At 43.7% G+C, this 23,765-nt stretch overlaps 1 long non-coding RNA gene and 1 other non-coding gene across 2 annotated transcripts; one reads left to right on the top strand and one right to left on the bottom strand.

Moving 5' to 3' along the window:
• Positions 1–3,064: 3,064 nt before the first annotated feature.
• LOC133252270 (U6 spliceosomal RNA) lies at positions 3,065–3,168 on the bottom strand. The gene has a single exon (XR_009737883.1). It is a non-coding gene; the product is annotated as a U6 spliceosomal RNA (small nuclear RNA).
• A 10,831-nt stretch (positions 3,169–13,999) lies between these two features.
• On the top strand, positions 14,000–22,676 carry LOC133251537 (uncharacterized). The gene is made up of 2 exons (XR_009737673.1): positions 14,000–14,308; positions 19,835–22,676. It is a non-coding gene; the product is annotated as an uncharacterized LOC133251537 (long non-coding RNA).
• The last annotated feature ends 1,089 nt before the right edge of the window (positions 22,677–23,765 follow it).

Here is a 23,765-nt window from a genome sequence, read left to right as displayed (position 1 = left end):
GTAAAAACAACAAGAATGCTGGAACTTTCCAGGGAATTTTCACAGAAGAGTCATAGGATGAGTACATATTCTAGTAGGTATCTACAGCACTGAAGTATGGAAGATAAGGTATTTTTAATTTCTAGAGATAGGGGCCAACTACTGGCTAAATGTTAACAAATATACAGAATACTTACCCGTGGCTTCCTCCTTTCTCAACCTCAATAGTGCCAAGAGATATGTGTTGCTCCCAATCCAAAGACCATTTCCACGTGCATCAGAGCAGACAAGGCAGCACAGCTGGAACTGACCCCCCAAGTTCTCCTCTACTAATGACTCAGTGTGGCCTCCCTCCTTTTCATGTTGAATTAAAGGGGGACCTTGCAGAGTGCACCTTAAAGTGAAGATGAAAAGACTCATATGATGTCGTCAGGAGCTGGTTATTTCTGCTTTGTTCTAAAGCCGAAGACAGAAACTGAGGATCTTACCATGGCAAAGTATAGTCATCCCATGCAAAATAAATTGGATTAAATGCCAACTGTGTTGTTAATGGATTTTTATAATGACCCCTCCCTTCAGTGGCCTCACACGCCAAAGGCTGTCTTCCCATGCTATAGCTAGCAACTGAGGCTCAGAGGATGGCGTGGTTTCCCAAAGCCAAGCAATAAATAAATGGCAGAGCTGATAACAAAATTCACAGCTTCTCATTGATAATTCTGTTGTCCTTTAGCTATATTCTTTTGCTTCCCCATAGGCAAGCTATTTGTTATTTTTCTCTTTGCCTCTCCAGAGTGCCCTCTACCCTTCTCCATCCTGCTTTGTGTCCTGGGAGGATGCCTTTACTGATTAATAAAGTGAGTTAATGAGAGACTCCAGCAAGAAATCAGAGAGTAAGACCAGAGTTTATTTTCTGAATTCCTTACTATATTTCTTCCTCCAAACTCCTGTAGTTCCTTTCTTCCCTTGACCTTTCAAAGCTAAGAGTGGTACCATTTTTTTGAACTCAGGTGCTGCATCATCCTTGTTGGTTTCCCTCAGCCCTTGCCTCTATTTAACTCCCTTAGCCTTTTGGTGCATCCCATCCTTTTCCTGCCTATGATTCATCAGCAAAGTAATAGTGTACCTTAATCTCCCCCACTGCTGTGTCACTGATGATTATGGAGATTTTTTTAAATTAATCTATTTATTTTAATTGGAGGCTAATTACTTTACAGTATTGTAGTGATTTTTGCCATACATTGACATGAATCAGCCATGGGTGTACATGTGCTCCCCATCCTGAACCCCTTTCCCACCTCCCTCCCCATCCCATCCCTCTGGGTCATCCCAGTGCACCAGCCCTGAGCACCCTGTCTCATGCATTGAACCTGGACCGGAGATCTGTTTCACATATGATAAAATACATGTTTCAATGCTATTCTCTCAAATCATCCCACCCTCGCCTTCTCCCACAGAGTCCAAAAGACTGTTCTATACATCTGTGTCTCTTTTGCTGTCTGACATATAGGGTCATCATTACCATCTTTCCAAATTCCATATAGATGCATGATGCTTTTGAACTGTGGTGTTGGAGAAGACTCTTGAGAGTCCCTGGGACTGCAAGGAGATCCAACCAGTCCATCCTAAAGGAGACCAGTCCTGGGTGTTCATTGGAAGGACTGATGCTGAGGCTGAAACTCCAATACTTTGGCCACCTCATGCGAAGAATTGACTCATTGGAAAAGACTCTGATGCTGGGAGGGATTAGGGACAGGAGGAGAAGGGGACGACAGAGGATGAGATGGCTGGATGGCATCACCAACTTGATGCACATGAATTTGGGTGAATTTGGGGAGCTGGTGATGGATAGGGAGGCCTGGTGTGCTGCAATTCATGGGGTTGCAAAGAGTCAGACATGACTGAGCGACTGAACTGAACTGAACTGAAACTGTATTGGTGTTTTTCTTTCTGACTTACTTCACTCTGTATAATAGGCTCCAGTTTCATCTACCTCATTAGAACTGATTCACACACATTCTTTTTAATGGCTGAGTAATATTCCATTGTGTACATGTACCACAGCTTTCTTATCCATTCATTGGCCACTGGACATCTAGGCTACTTCCATGTCCTGGCTATTGTAAACAGCGCTGCAATGAACACTGGGGTACACGTGTCTCTTTCAATTCTGGTTTCCTCAGTGTGTATGCCTAGCAGTGGGATTGCTGGGTCGTATGGCAGTTCTGTTTCCAGTTTTTTAAGGAATCTCCACACTGTTCTCCATAGTGGCTGTACTAGTTTGCATTCCCACCAACAGTGTAAGAGGGTTCCCTTTTCTCTGCACCCTCTCCAGCATTTATTGTTTGTAGATTTTTTGATAGCAGCCATTCTGACCAGCGTGAGATGGTACCTCATTGTGGTTTTGATTTGCATTTCTCTGATAATGAGTGATGTTGATCATCTTTTCATGTGTTTGTTATCCATCTGTATGTCTTCTTTGGAGAAATGTCTGTTTAGCTCTTTGGCCCATTTTTTGATTGGGTCGTTTATTTTTCTGGAATTGAGCTTCAGGAATTGCTTGTATATTTTTGAGATTAATTCTTTGTCAGTTGCTTCATTTGCTATTATTTCCTCCCAATTCTGAAGGCTGTCTTTTCATCTTGCTTATAGTTTCCTTCGTTGTACAAAAGCTTTTAAGTTTAATTAGGTCCCATTTGTTTATTTTTGCTTTTACTTCCATTATTCTGGGAGGTGGGTCATAGAGGATCCTGCTGTGATCTATGTCAGAGAGTGTTTTGCCTATGTTTTCCTCTAGGAGTTTTATAGTTTCTGGTCTTACGTTTAGATCTTTAATCCATTTTGAGTTTATTTTTGTGTATGGTGTTAGAAAGTGTTCTAGTTTCATTCTTTTACAAGTGGTTGACCAATTTTCCCAGCACCACTTGTTAAAGAGATTGTTTTTTCTCCATTGTATATTCTTGCCTCCTTTGTCAAAGATAAGGTGTCCATAGGTGCGTGGATTTATCTCTGGGCTTTCTATTTTGTTCCATTGATCTATATTTCTGTCTTTGTGCCAGTACCATACTGTTTTGATGACTGTAGCCTTAAAAATATGGAATGCTTCACGAATTTGTGTGTCATCCTTGCGCAGGGGCCATGCTAATCTCTGTGTCGTTCCAATTTTAGTATATGTGCTGCCGAAGTGAGCATGGAGATACTGTTTTATTGTCTAAATAATAACCTTTGAGAGGAATAGATTTTACTTGCAACTCACTGTCCACAAATACTCTTTGGATCTTAGTCAAACGGTACAAGTGTTTTTCCATACTGTATTCTGGTTTCTCTCCATCCTACCAAAGGCAATGTCCTTTGTTGGTCTGAGTCTCAACTGGAAGTCTGGCAGCTGGAACTCAGTGCCACCGTTTCCGTCTTTTCCATGTGGGATCACCCCTATTTCTTCACACAGGCAGCTCAAAAGAAGACTTGATATTGAAAGGGGGCCATATATTGGCAGACATACGGGTAAAAAACTGGGATTGAGAGAAACATAATGAAGAAACAGAAATGAAGAGACCTCAGTAAACAGTACATAGAACTATAAACCACATAGCCACAAGAGATGGTCCTTTCTATACTTCCAGTGGATAGGCAGGAATTGTTTCTGAACTTCAGCAGGCTGTTTATTTTCCTATCTATTTTATTCTGCAGGCAGCTAAATACAGAGAGTGGTTTATTTAAAAGTTGAGTATTTTGAAACACCGATGTAAAGAACTTTTAAATGGGTCACCATATTCCTCTCTCTTCACCCATATATACATACATAATAAGTTAACATTCCCCATGCAAATGACTCTATATTGCTATTTTGGTGTTTACTGATCCCTGTCAGCCAACTGTGCCCAAAACACTAGCAACAGTCATTCCCCAAATGACAAATTCACTCCATCAGAGCAGCTTTTCTATGTCTCCTGACAGCCCCAGGATCTAGCACAGGGCCCAGCACACAGCAGGCATCCAAGGAAATGTTTTGAGATAAAATTGGAAGACTGCAGGATTTTGGAAAGTGCTAGAACAGTAGCATTGTGTCAGAGACAGAAGAGGAGAAAGATGGAGGCGGTTCTGAGAGAACGGCAATGCAGGATCCTGCCATCAGACTGAGGCTTCTATCTTGTCTTGCTTTCCTGCTCTTCATACACTCCGGGAAGAGCTGTTTCCTCAGAATCTGCCACGCTCTCCCAGAGCTGGCCAAACGTGGCTGCTTTCCTAAATCTAACTGTAAATGAGCATGAGCACAGGCAGTTCAGCTCGAGTTGTGTCTGCCCGCACCGAGAAATGCCTCACAATCAAAGAAGGTAGGCTTCTAATTTTTCTCAGAGGAGGGCATGATGTGGAACAGGCTGAGAGGGTGGCTCCCACTGGAATCCATTCCTTCACAGCAACAAGTCTCACACCTGAAGGGCTGTAATAAAAGACACCTCAGCCCTTCTTGCCAGTTAGCACCTTACTGCTTCCTGGGTGACTGAGAGACCCAAAAATATTAATAGTTCCTAGTCACTGTTTCGAGTTTCCACAAGGAATTCAGAATGTTGCTGAAGGTAAAATATTCAGCTCTCCAAAAAGCCAGGCAGCAAGGTGAATTCTCTTCTGCTGCAGTACCGTGTCTTATTTTATTCTCTCATGCACAGCCTATGGACAGCACCACCCCAATCACACACTGCCAACTCCCCCACTACACCCTCTGGTAGAAATTTTAGGCACAGTCACACCACAGAATCCTTCTTTATACCTGACACTTCTTAATCCTCTAAATCTGGAGATTTTACCTCAAGCAAATTCAAAACACATTTTCTGAGTTCAAGAGCTAAGACCTAGAGAAAATGTTAAACAGAATTGGTTGTGTTGGGTCTCAGAGGGGGCTGCCCCCAAATTTGCCTAAATAGCATATTGGTTTTTTTGAGTTAAAATTACTTAAGAAAAAGTCAATGTAAGAGGACACTCTGACCATCCTCTCTGTCTCCCTGAAGCAGCAAATTAATCTCCCCTGTGAAATGTGCCCTCTTTGCAGCTGGAGGTAAAAGGAAACCCTTATTACCAGAGATACGGAGTTCTAGCCTACCCCCATATAAGCAAATCTAGTTAACTTCTTTCATTCACTACCCCAAGTCCATATTCTGCTTGGATTCCTCACTAATTGAGCTGCTGCTAAGTCGCTTCAGTCATGTCTGACTCTGTGCTACCCCAGAGATGACAGCCCACCAGGGTCCCCCATCCCTGGGATTCTCCAGGCAAGAACACTGGAGTGGGTTGCCATTTCCTTCTCCAATGCATGAAAGTGAAAAGTGAAAGTGAAGTCGCTCAGTCGTGTCTGACTCTTAGCGGCCACATGGACTGCAGCCTACCAGGCTCCTCCGTCCATGGGATTTTCCAGGCAAGAGTACTGGAGTGGGGTGCCACTAATTGAGCACTCAAAACCTAAATCACTTTGTTTTCCCCAAAAAGCATGAAGCCTGCCTGCTTTGGCCACTTCTTAGGTCCCATTTCTATAAGACCTACCTGTACACAAGTTAAAACGTGCTTCTTTTTCTCCTGTCAATCTGTCTTGTTTCCATTTTATTATTATTCCTACCACAAGAATTCAAGAGGGGTAGAAGCAACAATTTCCCTTCCTGTCAGTCCTTATCCTCCAGGAACTAACAATCTAGCATTTGACCTTCATTTATTTTCCCTTCTAAAAAGGATTGAGGTGGCTTACAAAATCACAAATGCTACAATAAGGGAAAATAAAGCTTAGAATAAGTTGGTGAAGAAATCAGGAGAGAAATTAAGACAAGAAGCATAAGTGAAGCTAGAAATGAAGTCAGCACCCACATATCAGGCTATAAGATCCTGAACACTTGCTAGGTGTGATCCCCAATGTGACTGCAAGATTTCTAGCAGACAGGATACACAGTCTAATCAAGGAGACAAGCCAGGTCTCAAAGTAACTATGAAGATAAAAGTTGTGAGCTCTGGGGCCAGGTCTCCTGGATTCTAAATCCCAGCTTCCAGGTATGTGATCTAAGGCTGGGTCCCCAACCTCCAGGATCTAATTCCTGATGATCTGAGCTGGAGCTGATGTAATAATAACAGAAATAAAGTGCACAATAAACATAATGTGCTTGAATCATTCCAAAACCATCCCCCCCGCCCCTGCCCCCAGTCCATGGGAAAATTGTCTTCCATGAAACCAGTCCTTGGTGACAAAAAGGTTGGGGACTGCTGATCTAAGGGAAATCATTCAACTTCTCTAAATTGCAATCTATGTGTCATCTGGGAATAACAGTACCAACTCCAGAGGGTTATATGAGGGATCAAAGAATTTATGTCCGTAGGAATGTAAAGCATTCCATTATACAGCAAGTGCTCCACAAGCCTTGGTTAGTACAAGACAGAGTATGACAAGTACTGCAACAGAAGTTCAAGTTCACTGTTACAATAACATAGAAGGAAAAGATTGATTTCGGTTGAAGATAGGGGAGGGACATAGATTGGGTATCGCTTTGTCGTGGTGACAGTAACAAAATGGAATGGAAGAAAGACTTTGGCTAGTCAAAGGAAGGAAATGGCAAAGTTTAAGCACAAGGACCAGTACACGTGTTAAAATGGGAAAGGACAGCAGGTGTTCAAGGACCAGTGTGTGTCAGAGAATCTAGAAATCAATTAGTTTTCTATCATCCTTGTATTAGTCCAGAAACATATGACAGCAAGTGATGGAAACCCATACAAACCAGCTCAAGGAAACCAAAAGATAGGTTGTATTATTTCTAACACTCGGAACTCAGGGGCAGCTTCAGACACAACTGGATCCAGGACCTCGAAAAGCATATTATCAGAATTCATCTCAGCTCCACTTTCCTCTATGTTGAATTTCTTCTCAGGCAGGAAAACTATCCAGATAGTCCAAGTGTCCATCTACCCAATCTCAGGCCCATGGAAATGTCCATATAACCATCATTTAGGAAGTAAGTGAGGGTCTGGGGAGTACTTTAGAAAGTGCTCCTGTTCTTCTTCTGGGTACCAGGCAGGATTCTTCTTCCATAGCTCCCTTTGAAATAAAAGGCTGCCACAAGACTGACAATAGACAAAGAAATAAGAGTGGATGTGGCCTTTCCACATGCAGGTGGGGTCTTTAGGAGGCAGCCATGTCCCCTCCCCTTGCCATGATGATTATGGTCCTTCCAGTCAAAGAGGACTGTCACTGTGGGTCACGAATGAGAACCGAGCTCACCTTCTGTGAACACACAACTAAAGTGAGGAGCATTTTTGCTGTATTAAATCACTGGGTTTTAGAACTTGTTGGCTACCACAGTATAGCCTATCCTATCCTAATAAAGAAAGAATCCCTCGTGGGATCTGTATTGGGGTTCTGCAGAGAAATAGAACTAATACTGTGGGGGAAGGGAGAGAGAGACAGAGATTTTAAGGAACTGGTTCACACAACGGCAGAGACTGTCAAGTCCAAAATCTTCAGGGTGAGCCTGGACCCAGGAGAGCCAAAGGTGTAAGGTCCAAAGTCTGTATGCCCACAGAATTCCTTTTTGCTCAGCAGAGATCAGTTGTTTTATGAAGGCCTTCAATGACTGGATGAAGCCCACTCACTTGTGGAAGAATTTACCCAGAGTCCACTGATTTCAATGTCAACCATGTTCATAAAACACCCTTACAGAAATATCCAAGGTTATGTTTGACCAAACATCTCGGTTCCATGTCCCAGTCAAGTTAACACATGAAATTAACCATCACAGGATCTCCTCCACCCAGTTGGAGTGACCAAGTGCTGTTAAGGCCTTTGCAGGAACTTGGTCAGAATTTCCCTTCTGAGGGAAATTATAAAGGAACTCATGATATAAGCCTTAAAGAAAAGCTTCCTGTCTCCTCTCTCAGATCATCCCACTGATTTTCTCTAGAGAAAAAGCTTGTGCATCTCACTTTCAGCACTGTTTTGCTTGGTAACCGAGACATCAGATTCTGTTTGTCCCATCCTGGTTTAAGCCTGTGTGCCTTCCCTCAAGCCACATCTCCTAAAAAAACCCTAGTCTCCTTCAATACTCCTTTCTTCCACAGATCCATATGGCCTAGCCAAAATAAAGGGCAAGAAGTAGTGACTTGAACCCTGGGGCCAGATAGAGTCACACATATCCCCAGGAACTGGTTACCCTGAACCTATTTGACAAAATTTCTTTTAAACTATGAGTCATTGGCAGGTTTGGTTCTTCAGAGCTCCTCATGAGCTCATGAATCACCTTTTAATCTCTGTTATATAACAGAGGCAAATTTTCAGAACTTTCATGGCTTTAACCAGGAAATAGCTTCAAGGTGTTTGTGAAAATGAACTGGTATGAGGCCCGGGCCAAGTGTAAAACATACAGATAGACCGGTACAAGGGAGTTGTCAGTATTTCCGGCCCAGCAGGGAGAAAAAAAAAACTCTTACCAAAATTATAAAAGTAGGCAACATTACCTTTGCTGGCCCAAAGCCTCAACTTTCTGAGCTCCTCCATTCTCTGCAGGCACTATCTCCCTCACCTCTGCTACTATCTGACAAGTCAAAAACTTCACACAGGTCACCCTCTTGCTGTTTTTCAAGGCACCCACTCATCACCTCATGCCCTTCTCCCAGGTGGCTAGCAAAGAATTGTGTGGTTTGACCAATTCATTCATATCACAATATTCAGTTCAGTTCAGTTGCTCAGTCATGTCTGACTCTTTGTGACCCCATGAATCGCAGCACTCCAGGCCTCCCTGTCCATCACCAACTCCCGGAGTTCACTCAAATTCATGTCCATCGAGTCAGTGATGCCATCCAGCCATCTCATCCTCTGTCATCCCCTTTTCTTCCTGCCCCCAATCCCTCCCATCATCAGAGTCTTTTCCAATGAGTCAACTCTTCTCATGAGGTGGCCAAAGTACTGGAGTTTCAGCTTTAGCATCATTCCTTCCAAAGAAATCCCAGGGCTGATCTCCTTCAAAATGGACTGATTGGATCTCCTTGCAGTCCAAGGGACTCTCAAGAGTCTTCTCCAAAACCACAGTTCAAAAGCATCAATTCTTCGGCGCTCAGCTTTCTTCACAGTCCATCTCTCACATCCATACATGACCACTGTAAAAACCATAGCCTTGACTAGACAGACCTTTGTTGGCAAAGTAATGTCTCTGCTTTATATTAGTTACTGATAAAAGCCTGACTGTACAGACAGGAAGACAAACACTGTATAATATAACTTATGTGGAATTTAAAAAATACAACTAGTTAATAAAACAAAAAAGAAGCAGGCTCACAGATGTGGAGAACTGACTAGTGGGCACCAGTTCAGAGAGAGAAGGAAGGAGGGGAAATACAGGGTAGGGGTTTAAGAGTACAACATTTTAGGCATAAAATAAGCTACAAGCATATATAGTACAACATGGGGAATATAGACAAAATTCTATAACTATAAATGAAATATAATCTTTTAAAATTGTAAATCACTATTGGTAGCTCTGATCGTAAAGAATCCTTCTGCAACACTGGAGACCTGGATTCAATCCCTGGGTCAGAAAGATCCCTAGAGAAGAAAATGGCTACCCACTGCAGTATTCTTACCTGGAGAATTCCATGGACAGAGGAGCCTGATGGGCTACAGTCCGTGAGGTTGCAAAGAGTTAAACATGACTGAGCAACTAACACTTTCACACACATATTGTACACTTATAACAATATTGTACACAACTATACTTCAACTGAAAAAATTAATTACAATAAAACAAAAACTCTGCTCAAGAGAAAAATAGGAGTTTCTCTATAAACTTTCTCAAAGGTATTTGAAAGTTAAAAGAGGTTTCTTTCAGGTATCAGTCCTTATCAAAATAAGCTCAAAACTGTGACATGCTTTTCATTTCCTCTGTCACCATTAACAAAGCCCTGGATTCTCCATGATTTTCTAGGCCAAATCTTATACAGATGCATGAATACAGCTTTGTGCTTTTAGACAATTACCACTCGAGAGAACCTGACATTCCCCACTACTCTTCTATGCAGCCTGTGTCTTTGTGCTAAAAAAAATGGGACATCCTCTTCCACCATCATCTGTTCTTCCCTACCCTCACCCTTGAGGGGTGGAGTGGACCTGGAAACAAAAATTGCAATGTCACATGGTGAGGACAATAAAAATGATGGGAATGAAGCACTGGAGACAGAGGCAGGAGAACTACCTCGGCCCAAATGGCACTGTCCCCACAAAACTCTTACATTTACTTTAAATGCAAAGTAGTCTACAGCAAATTATTACTATTCAAAAAAGAAGTCATTCAACAAGAATCCAGGCTGCCATACTGCACAAATCCAAAAGATATCACTCACAATTATCCAAGTGAATGGTACCCCCTAGAGTTGTGCAACAGAGCAATGCTGTCAGGAGGATACATACTCCCTGACATGTCTCAACTTTGGATACCCTTATGCATGCTACATGCTAAGTTGCCTCTGTTGTATCTGACTCTTTGTGACCCTGTGGACTGTAGCCCTCCAGGCTCTTCTGTCCATGGAATTCTCCAGGCAAGAATATTGGACTGGGTTGCCATTTCCTCCTCCAAGGGATCGTGCCAACTCAGGGATCGATACTGGGTCTCTTACCTCTCCTGCATTTGCAGGCAGGTTCTTTACCACTAGCATCACCTGTGAAGCCCCAACTAGATACTTGGATACCCTTAGTACCTCCTATGAATCATGTCCATCTCAGTAAAGGAACTGAGTGGCTCTATGACATCAGTCCGTTAATGTTAACCAATATCCTATGACAAAGATTTTGGTTGGAAAACACTATTCACATGTGATTCACCACCTATATCCCAGAAGTTTCTACAATTCTTTTTTACATTCCCAATTTCTCAGCAATTGTTTTAATTCATTGTTTTCCCTAGTGAAAGAGCTTTAACACCTAACTTTCCAGTTTGTGTTCCTGGCACCATTTTCATAATGTATCCAGTCATACTAGCCAAGCCTTCTATCTTTTCCCATCAACCTGTCAAGTTGTCAATTCTGTCTCTGCAAGTTCACTATCATCTGTTTCCCCTTCCACACCTCTAGGCATCACCTCTCTTACCTGATTATCTATACTGCAAACTCTCCCTTCTCCAATCCTTTCAAAGCACTGTTTCTTTCTTGTAATAAAACCTCAACTCTACTCCTCTATTCAAATACCCTCAATGGCAATTAAGTACAACCCTTCATTTTGGCCTGAAAGAATCTCTACATCATAGCATCATTTGCTTTATCATCCATCATCCCTTTCAGCTACTGTTTTTCAAAATTTGATCCATGGACTATTGATGAGTCCCCCAAATCCCCCAGTGGACCATAAACTGATCTGAAAATCTCACGAGCTAATTTTGATCAATTCCATAGATAACTGTTTTAGCTATGACTTAATGAAGGAGCTTTGTGGGCTATAGTCCACAGGTCACAAAGAGTCGGACACGACTGAGCGACTTCACTTTCACTTAACATCTTTACAGGAATCTACTAAGCAGGTAAGGGGACCAAAATAAGCTATAATTAACACCACTAAAGAGATTCTGAAGGACACTGATTCAGTATTCCATAAGCTGCTTAGCTTCCATGCAACACTGAAAGCTACTACGCATGTGTACATGTGGATTGATGGAGTCCCTTCGAATAGGTGTGGGTGGGTGGAATAGACTGAGGTCCACTGCTAAACAGTACCTTTTTTTTTTAGTATATGAAACACTATTCTAGGAAGAGTCTAAATTCTAATCAAACTAATATACTATTCTCTAAATAAGTCTGTTTGTTCTCATGACTCTTCACCTTTGTTAACTTAATTCTCTCTGCTTAGGATATCCTTCCTGTATCTGACTGTGTAAATATACCCCTTTTCGTATATTTCATTTCAAAACTCCCATTTCAAAAACTCCCTGCCCCATCAAATATGAGGCTAAAGTCTCTCATGAAGCCCAGGTGGTCCTGGCAAAGCTTCTACTAAACAACTTACCCTATCCTGCATTACTGTTATTCATCTTCTAATAATGCTTCAACTAGAACACAGTCTCCTTGAAGGTAGGTACTGTGCCTAACATTTGCCTCAACAAGAATCTTGCACAGCCTTACGCATAATGACCACTACATGTTTTCTCTCTCTCTCTCTCTGTCTCACACACACACACACACACACACACACACACACACAGAGCACTAGTCACAAAGATACAGACTGTAATAAGTTTTCCTCGGGGTAATAAAAGCTTTATATAGTTGAAGAGTTTTGGAATATAAATGGAACTGTGGAACTGTTCAATGCTCAAAGGTAGTTATCACATATATAATTCCATTATAAAATTAGCAGTGGACAGGATGAAACATTTTAGGAAGGAAATGGTAAAGATATTCAAGCCTGGGGCCTACTGAGAATTATAGTACCAAAAAAAACTTTTACTTCATTTTCCTGAACCTGAAAACTTCTCTGCAGAATTGATCCTCGACACCTACCCAGAAGCAATCACACACACGAGTTGCTGCATGGCCAGTTTAGGGAGTCCTCTAAATGTTTTCTCATTATTTGCCTGGGCCTTTAAAATGTCTTACAGAATCAAAACACAAGAATTACACATTCGTAGTGGACCACCATCTAAAACTATATTCTGAGTCCGAGAAGACAGCTGGGGCATAATAAAAATAATTCTGGTCATAGAATCTCATTGCCAGGGTTTCAAGGTCCAGCCCTGCCCCTTTTCTAGTGACCTACCTTGGAAAATCATCCTCTCTGAATCTCACCATCCTCATCCACATGTGAGTGTGTGCTCAATCGTGTCGGACTCTTTGTGACCCCACGGACTGTAGCCAGCCAGGTTTCTCTATCCATGGGATTTCCCATGCAAGAATACTGGAGTGGGTTTCCATTTCCTACTCCAGGGGATTTCCCAACCCAGGGATGGAACCCACATCTCCTGCAATGGCAGACTTAAGATGAAGATAAAAAGAGCTTACTAACTGAAACACAAGCTTGTGTGACCAGTGCCCATGAAGCCAAACAATACCAAAACACCAGAGTTTGGAACAGAGAACGGTTTATTGAGGGCCGTGCAAGGAGATGGGGGACTCATGCCTTAGAAATCCCAAACTCCACAAAAGCTTTTGGCAAACCCCTTATCTAGGAAAGGTGAGGGAAAGGCATGATTACTTATTGTGAACTTTTTGGTGTCAGATCCTTTGTTCTTAAAGTCAGATCATGGTCAGGTAACAATGCTCCTATAAATCTCCACCAAACAAGTGCTATTCACGGTTACAAGGAAGGGAATGTCACAAGGCACAACTTTCACTCTCCGAGGTCCCAGTCCTGGCTCAGAGGAGGCAGAGATCAGTTGGCAGCGCCCTCAGCACTAGGTCCTCAGACCCTGCCCAGCTGTCATCACTGAAGGAGCCAGGCGCCCAGGATCCAGCTGGCTCTCAGGCTCCTCAGGCCACCCATACAGCGGGGGCAGGTCCTTCAGACTATATCTCAGGAAGACGGCCACTGCCATTAGGTCACAGAGGCAGGGACTGGGGAGAGATTCACCGCCACCTCAAGGCCTGAGCCAAGGCCAGAGGGTAGCCCTGGTGAGGGTCATGGAGCCCTGCAGGACACAGCCCCCAGCCAGGCCCCCCATTTCACCCACTGATCCATGGCCCCCAGAGAGAAGGCCAGGATTCACCTCTTAGCTCATTCTCAGTCTGACAACCACCATTCTGCCAACTGTTTGCTGAATGGACCACTAACAGTCGCTCATTGACAGTTGGTCACTTAGGGGAGGATCCCACTGCAACGCCAACCAACGGCTGAAGAGGACCACTGCTAAGTCGCTTCAGTTGTGTCCGGCTCTGTGCGACCCCACAGACGGCAGCCCACCAGGCTCCCCCATCCCTGGGATTCTCCAGGCAAGAACACTGGAGTGGGTTGTCATTTCCTTCTCCAATGCATGAAAAGTGAAAGTGAAGTCGCTCAGTCGTGTCCGATTCTTCATGACCCCATGGACTGCAGCCTACCAGGCTCCTCCATCCATGGGATTTTCCAGGCAAGAGTACTGGAGTGGGGTGCCATCGCCTTCTCCCACAGGACCACTAACTGGTCACTAGTTGACAGTTGGTCGCTTGGGGGAGGGGCCCACTACGATGCCAACTAGTGGCTGAACATGACTACTAACAGTCCCCTGGTAACCACTGGCTGGTCAGAGAAACCTGGCTGGCTACAGTCCGTGGGGTCACAAAGAGTCGGACACGATTGAGCACACACTCACATGTGGATGAGGACGGTGAGATTCAGAGAGGATGATTTTCCAAGGTAGGCCACTAGAAAAAGGGCAGGGCTGGACCCTGAAACACGGGCAATGAGATTCTATGACCAGAATTATTTTTATTATGCCCCAGCTGTCTTCTCGGACTCAGAATATAGTTTTAGATGGTGATCCACTACGAATGTGTAATTCTTGTGTTTTAATTCTGTAAGACATTTTAAAGGCACAGGCAAATAATGAGAAAACATTTAGAGGACTCCCTACACTGGCCAAATTGCTGAGGTAATGGCACACAGCAATGGCCACATCTAAGTGTTGTGCTGGGCTGCGACCTGTTACAAGATCACTATGGGTGCTTCAGAGTTTTTCTAAGAATTTATCACAATAATGGATATGGGATGTCTACGTAAGTCAGCAGTCCCCGACCTTTTTGTCATTAGGGACCAGTTTCATGGAAGACAATTTTTCCAGGATCAGGAGAGCAGGGGGGATAGTTTCAGGATGATTCAAACACATTACATTTACTGTGCACTTTTTTCTATTATTACATTGTGAGATATAATAAAGTAACTAAACAACTCACCATAACGCAGAATCAGTGGAAGCCCTGAATTTGTTTTCCAGCAACTAGACAGTCTCATTTAGGGGTGACGGGTGAGTGATGGGGAGGGGATGAAGCTTTTGCTCGCTCATCCAGCTCACTCGTCCACCACTCACCTCCATCTGTGCAGCCTGGTTCCTAACATAGTACCAGTCTGTGGCCCAGAGGGTGGGGACCCCTGCTGTAAGTGATCAGGTGCACAGGAATTATTTTCTGCTCTGTTACTTAAGAGAAGTTAACCATTTCATCTGATTTTCATACAAGGGCAAAATATGTCTAGTTTTAGTTTGTAATGTGACTTCAGACTGTCTGCAAGGCAGCATGGCTGAGAGTCTGAACTAAAAATTTGATCAGTGAACAGGAGAAAAACAAGCAGGGAAGGCGAAAAAGAATTTACACCTTCAAGTGTACAAGGACACACTTTTGGTTCTGACAGTTAGACACAGCTGCCTTGGTGACTTGTTCGCCCGTCACGTGCACAGGGGCTGCCAAGGTTCCAGCTGAGAACAGAGTCCCCCTGCCCACCCCCGGATTCATAGCCCCCTCACACAAGCTTCTGCCCGCAGGAAATTCAGCCCCTGTCTCCTAGAAAGCAGTCAGAGATCTCCCAAGGCATTTCTGCCAGCATCGCTACTCACCAAGCAGCAGATGAGGAGTACAATGGCCAGCGTTTCCCCAGCTCAAGAATCAGTGCAGCTAAAACAGCTATTAAATAGTCCCGGCCAGTTTGCCAGACTGTAAGTTCTTCAGGCCTGGAGGCCTGACTCTGCACTATAGAATGTGATGTCAATGTATATCCCGTCCTAAATAAGGTGATCGTTTTCTCCCAAAAAGGAAGAGTCTGGTCTAAGGGGACAGATATTGTATGTCTATTACCCTCAGTCACCTAAAACCAAATTATGGCTGGGGACATAGAAGCCATTCATTCACTTATTCATTCAACAAATACTTATTAAGCCCTAACTATGTGCTATGTGGGGCTTCCAGGTGGTGCTAGTGGTAAAGAACCTACCTGTCAATGCAGGAGATGTAAGAGATGTGGGTTCGATCCCTGGGTCAGGAAGATCTCCTGGAGGAGGGCATAGCAACCCACTCCAGTATTCTTGCCTGGAGAATCCCATGGACAAAGGAGCCTGTCAGGCTATATACTCCATAGGATCACAGAGAGTCAGACACGATGGCAGCAACTTAGCATGTATGCATGTGCTATGTATTATTTCAGGTAGCAGAAACAAAAAGGAAAAGAACACTACAGCATTTTCTTTCTAGTGTGGGGTGGGGAGCATGTGGGAGACAGAAAGGAGATGAATCAATGCAGGAATAAAATAAGGTCATTCCAGATAATGATAAGGGTCATTAAAAATAATACAGGGCAGCCAGACTTGTCCTCTGTGATGGCCCACACTCTGTCTGTGGAGTGTGCTTCTCTTTGAATCTGAATAAAGCCACTTCATAGCTATCAAAAAAAAAAAAATGATACGGGGTAATAGAATAGAGATTGCAGAGTGGATGGGGGAATGTTTTTGGTTTGGGGAAAAAGGAAAGGCTCTCAGAATAGGTGACAATCAGAGCTAAGCAGCACCAGGATTCAATTGTGCTAATTTATTTTTTGGCCTCACTATGTGGCATGTGGGATCTTAGTTCCCCAACCAGGGATCAAACCTAGGCTCCAGCAATGAAAGTACCAGGTCTTAACCATTGCACCAGCAGGGAATTCCCTCAACTGGGAGGGGAAGAGCATTCTGAACAGAATGGGGGACACGCCCCTGTGTGAGACTCCAGCCCATCCATTTGAAGGGCATATTTCACTCATAATGCTTCCATGATGGAGTTTCAATACATCCAGAATCATGGTACCAGTATTCCGCTAATCCTCTGGAACCCAGAAGCAATTCTGTGGTAGATCGACAACTGAGCTGGATAGTTATTTTGCTTCTTCAACATGGGATGTACCTTTTTCATTCTTTTTTCACAAAAGAAGCTCTTCTCACTCTGTCTTAGAAGAGTGAGAAAATACGGTATGTGTGTCTATATATATGTGTTTTACACATACGTGTCTATGTGTATAGATATACAGATACCCAAACACAGTTCAGTAAGTCCCCTACATAAGAACCTTCAAGTTGCAAACTTCCAAAGATGTGAATGTATGTGCCAGCCCCTGAATGCCAGCTGTTGTACTATAATGCTGTACTTCTCAAAGCACTGTACTATAAGATTAAAAATATTTCATTTTGTGTGTTTATTTTTATGTACATATTAACTGTGTAAAAAGTATTATAAACCTATTACCATACAGTATTATATGGCCGATTGTATTAACTAGGTATCTAGGCTAACATTTTTCAACTTAAGAATGTGCTCTTCAGATTTGAACTCATTTGTACCTAGGGAACTTACTGTAATTTAGGCCCAGCTTCTAGGCATGCCTGTGAAAGTTAGGATTGCCCATAAAAATTGTGTGTGAGGAAACCCAGAGGAAAAAGCTTGGGAAATGGAGTATGATGTCTCTTGATGATCTTGATACCCTTGAGCCTATCCACAACCTCATACCCAACCCCCAGGCTTGGACAAGGACTTGGGTCTGAGCAGCCTGGAGCAGACAGAAGCATGAAAAGGGGGTTTAAGAGGTATATGTGACTGAACAGTGAAGAAGCTGGCTTAAAACCCAACACTCAAAAACAGATCATGGCATCCAGCCCCATGACTTCATGAAAAATAGATGGGGAAACAATGGAAACAGTGAGAGACTTTACTTTCTTGGGCTCCCAAATCACTGCAGATGGTGACTGCAGTCATGAAATTAAAAGATGATTGCTCCTTGGAAGAAAAGCTATGACCAACCTAGACAGCATATTAAAAAGAGACATTACTTTAACAACAAAGGTCTGGATAGTCAAAGCTATGGTTTCTCCAGTGGTCACATATGGATGTGAGAGTTGGACCATAAAGAAAGCTGAGAGCCAAAGAATTGATGCTTTTGAACTATGCTGTTGGAGAAGACTCTTGAGAGTCCCTTAGACAGCAAGGTGATCAAACCAGTCAATCCTAAAGGAAATCAACCCCGAATATTCATTGGAAGGACTGATGCTGAAGCTAAAACTCCAATACTTTGGCCACCTGATGCTAAGAACTAACTCATTGGAAAAAACCCTGATGCTGGTAAAGATTGAAGGCAGGAGGAGAAGGGGACCACAGAGGATGGGATGGTTGGATGGCATCACTGACTCAACAGACATGAGTTTGAGTAAGCTCCAGGAGTTGGTGATGGACAGGAAGCCTGGCGTGCTGCAGTCCATGGGGTCACAAAGAGTCGGACACAACTAAGTGACTGAACTGAACTGAACCATATGCAGCTTAGCAAGGGAACAGGACATTTCAGGCAGAGAACACACTCCTGCTTATGTACAGTGAGGGTCTGCACATTTCAGGACCTCAACAGAAAGCCTCTTCCTCAGCAATCTGTATCATGTGTGTCCCCCCCACCCCAACCCCCGCTCACTGGAAAGTTCCTAAGGCCAGGGCTTCTGGATGTTAGTATACTGCCTGGAATATAATAGATTCATGATAAACTTTTGTTGAATTTGCTCCATTCTTACTAAGGTCACAATCAGTAATGGCAAAAGATGGACATCAGTGAGGACTGTGAAGACAAGCACACACATGAGGGTTTATTTACAAGCACTTCAGGCACTTCTTCTTACCTTCAGAGCTCAAAATACACAGGAGCAAATTATGCGAGTTAGGAGAGTGTCAAGAGGCAACACAATGTAGGCAATTACCACTAACTGCCTCCCCTTGGATCGCAGCTGAAGCAGCCTACAGATGCAAACAGCCCAATTTCAGGAGGCATTTTTGGTGCTTGGGAAGGCCATCGCGATTTCTATGGCCGAATTAACAGATCATTTGAAGCTGTTAAGGAAATCATTTTGTTTGAGGATATATTCTAAACTTAGTCCCAGGTGGATGCTGTATTCAAAACCAAAACCAGGCTAAGAACCTGGCTCTGTCTACCCTAATTTCCTCAACAGTTACTGCTGGGCTCACCACCCTACTTGGAAATTCAAGAAATATTAATACCCATGTTCTACTCAATAACTCCAACACCTCGAGCTGTAGCTCTGAGGTCCCTGCTGAGAAGATAAAACTATTTTTTTGAACAAAGCAAATTCACTACTGCAATTGGCTTTGCATAGGCAGTCTCCTAGGTACTCCTGAGATGTACTCAGGAGATCTTCTGGAGGAATTTGACCTTGGTCACTATGTGGAACCAACAGTTTTTCTTCCATCTACAGTGTGATTTTCTTAATTTACTTGCAACCCACTGAGTGCATAACCAGACAAAGATGAGCCCTCCTGAGGTTGGCATACCAACTCACATTGGCAGGTGCCAACCGCAACTGAGAGTGTTCAAATTCAACAAGGACTTCAAAGTTTTAACAATGGTTTCTAAAAGTTACTGTTAAAAACAAGAGCTTTATTAAAAAGAAATAAAAGTTCTTGTCATTGGGGGAAAAATGAGCTTTGATAGGGAGTTTGGGATGGACATGTACACACTGCTATATTTAAAATGGTAACCAATAAGGACCTACTGGACAACACAGGGAACTCTGCTCAGAGTTATGTGGCAGCCTGGATGGAAGGGGAGGTTGGGGGAGAATGAATACATGTATATATATGACTGAGTCCCTTCACTGTTCACCTGAAACTGTAACAACATTGCTAACTGGCTATACCCAAATACAAAATAAAAACTTAAAGGTAAAAATAAAAAATGCAAGCTTTAGGCATAGATCATGGGTACAGGCCCCCACTGAGAAAGGAAGAGGCAAACGTTCAATACTTCCACTGATGATGCGATCCTTCCATCAATCCATGAAGCTGGTGCCCATGTGTGCTGTCTTTCCATCTCACACACACTTACACAATTAATTTTAATAAAATGGAGCTAACAGTATGATCTTCCCTCTAGGTTCAAATTGTGGCTCTACCACTGGTTGTCTACTTGGCCAAGTTTTGTGATTCTGCCAAGCCTCGGTTTCTTCACCAGGAAATGAGCATAAGGATGCTTGCCCAACCAGAGTAGGTGAACAGATCATTAAATGAGAAAATGTAAAATCCTTAGCTGTACCTGGCATTCCGTAAAGACTCTGCAAATGTTCACAGCTTAAGAGGGACCAAACAGAACCCTATAAAATTCCTTCCCATGGCCTGAGTAAAGTTGACTTGGGTAGCTGGTGATGGGCCACGTATAAAACAAGCTGGTGATTCCAAGAAACAGCTGGGTGGGGTTTGTGGATGAGAGTCGGAGCCAGTGATGCACTGGTTGTCGCTATGGAGATGACCTCACAAGAGCCATAGGCTGACGAGTCTGAGAATGTACATCCACCCAGTAGGTACCAGTACATCTGAGCCCAGTGACTGCACCACATATCCTCGAGCTAGTCCTGCAGCAGTTTTCTCCTGTGACACTGCCAGTTACAAAAGAAAGGACTAAGAACCTGCCCTGTCCTCAAGAACTCCTCCAGGAAGATTTCTGATTCCCTTCTTTCCAAAGATACTGCCACCACCTCCTGATCATCCAGGTTCCTGGCATGTCCAGCTCACAGTCAACACAGAAAGGAGCACAGTGGTTACAGCCACCAGCTCTGGAGAACACATGCCCAGCTCAAGTCCCAGTTGTGCTGCCTTCTGGCTGAAGGACCCTGGGCAAGACAACTTTCCTGTACCTTGAGTCCTCATCTATCTGTTAACAAGGAGAGAATGGCTAGTGTTTACTTCCTAAGGTGCTGCAAGGATTAAGCAAGATCAAGAACAGAACACCTTTAACTTTCTACTGAGATGAGCAATCGTCACCGTGGTTACTGCTTGTTGATCCCATCAGTGCCAGGGTGCAGGGGAAGGGGCCCGGGTTCACCCACCCTTAGCGGCTGAATCAGTCAGTGTGAATGGACAGGGCACAACCTTCAAAATCGCCCTTCCTGTGGCTTCAGCAAGACAAACAGGGAAAGGCCCTTGTGCCTGCCAAAACTTTGCCTGGTAAATAATTGATGTCCCGCCGTGTGTTCTTTTATTCAGAAACGCCTTTGAAGTTCGCCCTCGCCCTTGCCGCAGGGAGACTGGGGGAGGCGGGCCAGGGGGATGGAAGGGAAGGAGCCACAGAAGGGGAATGGGCAGTGTGCGATCCAGAAGACAGAAAAACTAAAGCCATTTTTGGTATCTGTTAAGGTGTGGAGTCATTAACTATAACTTTTTATCAAGAGAAGATTCCCAGCAGCCAAGCACCAAAAAGGGAAGATAGGGATTATACAAACGCAATTCTTAAGAACACCTGTGAGTGCTGGTCCACCAGCTCACTCCTGGGGAGGTGACAGTTGGCAAAAACAATCAACAGCAGGCAGGAGTTTACCTGGGCAAGAGCAGCCAGCCCAGCCTCACAGGGACTAATTATGAAAATATGATTACAATGGATTAGTAATCTTGTCAATCAGAGCCACATGCCAGGGAGTACCTGGCAGAGGCTTGAAATGCCACAGTACAAATGCCAGAGGATTTCGTGCTGAGGGCGTTTTTTGTGGGGTATGGGGGTACAAAATGTTCCTCCCTGGGAGGGAGGGCCTTAGGGTCCCGGGGATGAACAAGTCTAGAGAAGGCACTAAGAGGCCCATGGAGAGGAGTGGTCAGGATGCACTACCAGATACCTCCAGTGTGCCGCAGCTGGGAACTCTGCACAGCATCCTCTTACTGCCACCCCTTAGAACTGGCCGAAAACTGGTTCCTTGTTTTGCATAAGCCTGAAAGACAGTATTGTCTTCCTGCAGCAGTCAAGGGAAGGCAAATAGAGGTTAAGAAATGATATGGGTAGAAATACTAACGACAGCTACTCTTCCCTGACACAAAGAAATAGGTCTTGCCAGGTTTCCGGCAGTTTTGTCTTCACCTCATTTAATCCTTACAAAAGCCTGTGAGATAAGAATTACTTCCTTACCAAAAAAGTAGAAGCTCATAGATGTTGTCTATGAATTGGCCCATGTCATATCACAAGAAAAACAGATCATCTGAACTCCAGGGTTTATTTTCATAATTGCCAGTGTCTACTGTTGATTGCCAAGTGGAACTCCAAACCAACGTTCCTCAGTCATCTTTCCTGCAGTTACAGAAGCATCCTCCACACCACAGTGCAATCAAGGAATCAGGGAGGTAGCAGTGTCTGGAGTACAAGATACTGAACTGTGCATCAGAAGACTTACGTTTCTCAACACCATTAAGTGAAAGTGAAGTCACTCAGTCATGTCCGACTCTTTGCAACCCCATGGACTATAGCCTACCACGCTCCTCTGTCCATGGGATTTTCCAGGTGAGAGTACTGGAGTGGGTTGCCATTTCCTTCTCCAGAGGATCTTCCTGACCCAGGGATTGAACCCCGGTCTCCCGCATTATAGACTGACACTTTACCATCTGAGCCACCAGGGAAGTCCTTATGTTTCTCAACACAATTACAAGCTACTTTTAAAGGTTCATTTGCCAATGCAGGAAGATGCAGGAGATGCAGGTTCGATCCCTGGGTTGGAAAGATCCCTGGAAGAGGAAAAGGCAACCCACTCCAGTAGTCTTGCCTGGAGAATCCCAAGGACAGAGGAGCCTGGCAGACTACAGTCCATGGGGCTGCAGAGAGTTGGACACGACTGAGAACACACTTTTAAAAGAGTCTTTACCATGTCTGTCACTGTATTAAATGCTTTGGTTACTTTTGGCATTGAAACTTCAAAGTAAAGGTACAAACTTAGTATTATTCTATTTTATAGATGAGAAAATGGAATCTCAGTAAAGGTAGATAACTGCCCATATGCTATAGAAGTGGTAGGAGTCAAGAGCAGTAATTCCAAACCAGGTTGTTCTGATCCCCAGCCTTGGCTTCTTATGACCACTCTCTGTGCGAGAGGCATGTGAGTGTTTTAAATCCTCATCAACCTTGGTCATGACCCTGCATGCAGAGCACAGGGCTAGAGACTAATCCATCTGTACTTTGCTTCCCCTGCTGGACACAATAACATTTGTCAAGTGTCTGTACTGAGTCATCACCAGGAAAAGTGACCTGAGGTGGGAGGAGATTAAATTCTGTCCAGATTCATAGGATTATTATTACCAAGGAAAATTCTAGAGTGACCTAAATTTCATTCATACTGTCAATATGAAACAGAGTAAAGGAAACATCTGTTTTCCAGCTTAGGATATGAAGAAATGAAGGCATGCTCAGATAAATTTACCAGAAAAGGGGAATGTTTTACAATGTATCCTGTCATTGTCATGAATAAAAATGTGGGCTAATAAAAAGAAAAAAATGAAAGGTGTTTTTGTAACCCTGTGATAGAAAAAAAAAAAAAAGGCATGGGAATTAGGCTGCCACATTCACTATGCTCTACTCTGTCAGAGCTCTTGCTGTCCACTGCTATTTTTATTTGGATGGTTCACAGTTTTCCACCACTCATCTGTGAGTGAGGGCTCAATTTCTAACTGACGTCTTGTGTTCTTCTCCATCCCCAGCATCAAGCAGAGAGCTGATGTGGTGCTGAGCAGATCCTCAGCCCAGTTTTGTTTTATGGATCCCCTCTAGCTAATCCTGGTGGCAGCAGAGAGATAAACTGAAAGATCACTTCACTTCCTTTTAAGGCTTATCATTCCACAGTTCTGGGGAAAATGGATATAAGTGATGGATAGGAGGCATTCAGGCTTCCCAGGGGGCTTAGTGGTAAAAGAATCTGCCTGTCAATGCAGGAGACACAGGAGATTCCAGTTCAGTTCCTAGGTTGGGAAGATCCCCTGGAGGAGGAAATGGCAACCCACTCCAGTATTCCTGCCTGGAGAATCCCATGGACAGAGGAGCCTGGTGGGCTACAGTCCAT

The sequence above is a fragment of the Bos javanicus genome, chromosome 7 (assembly GCF_032452875.1).
Source record: "Bos javanicus breed banteng chromosome 7, ARS-OSU_banteng_1.0, whole genome shotgun sequence".
NCBI classification, from domain to species: domain Eukaryota; kingdom Metazoa; phylum Chordata; class Mammalia; order Artiodactyla; family Bovidae; genus Bos; species Bos javanicus.
This window is presented reverse-complemented; position numbering and strand designations above follow the sequence as displayed.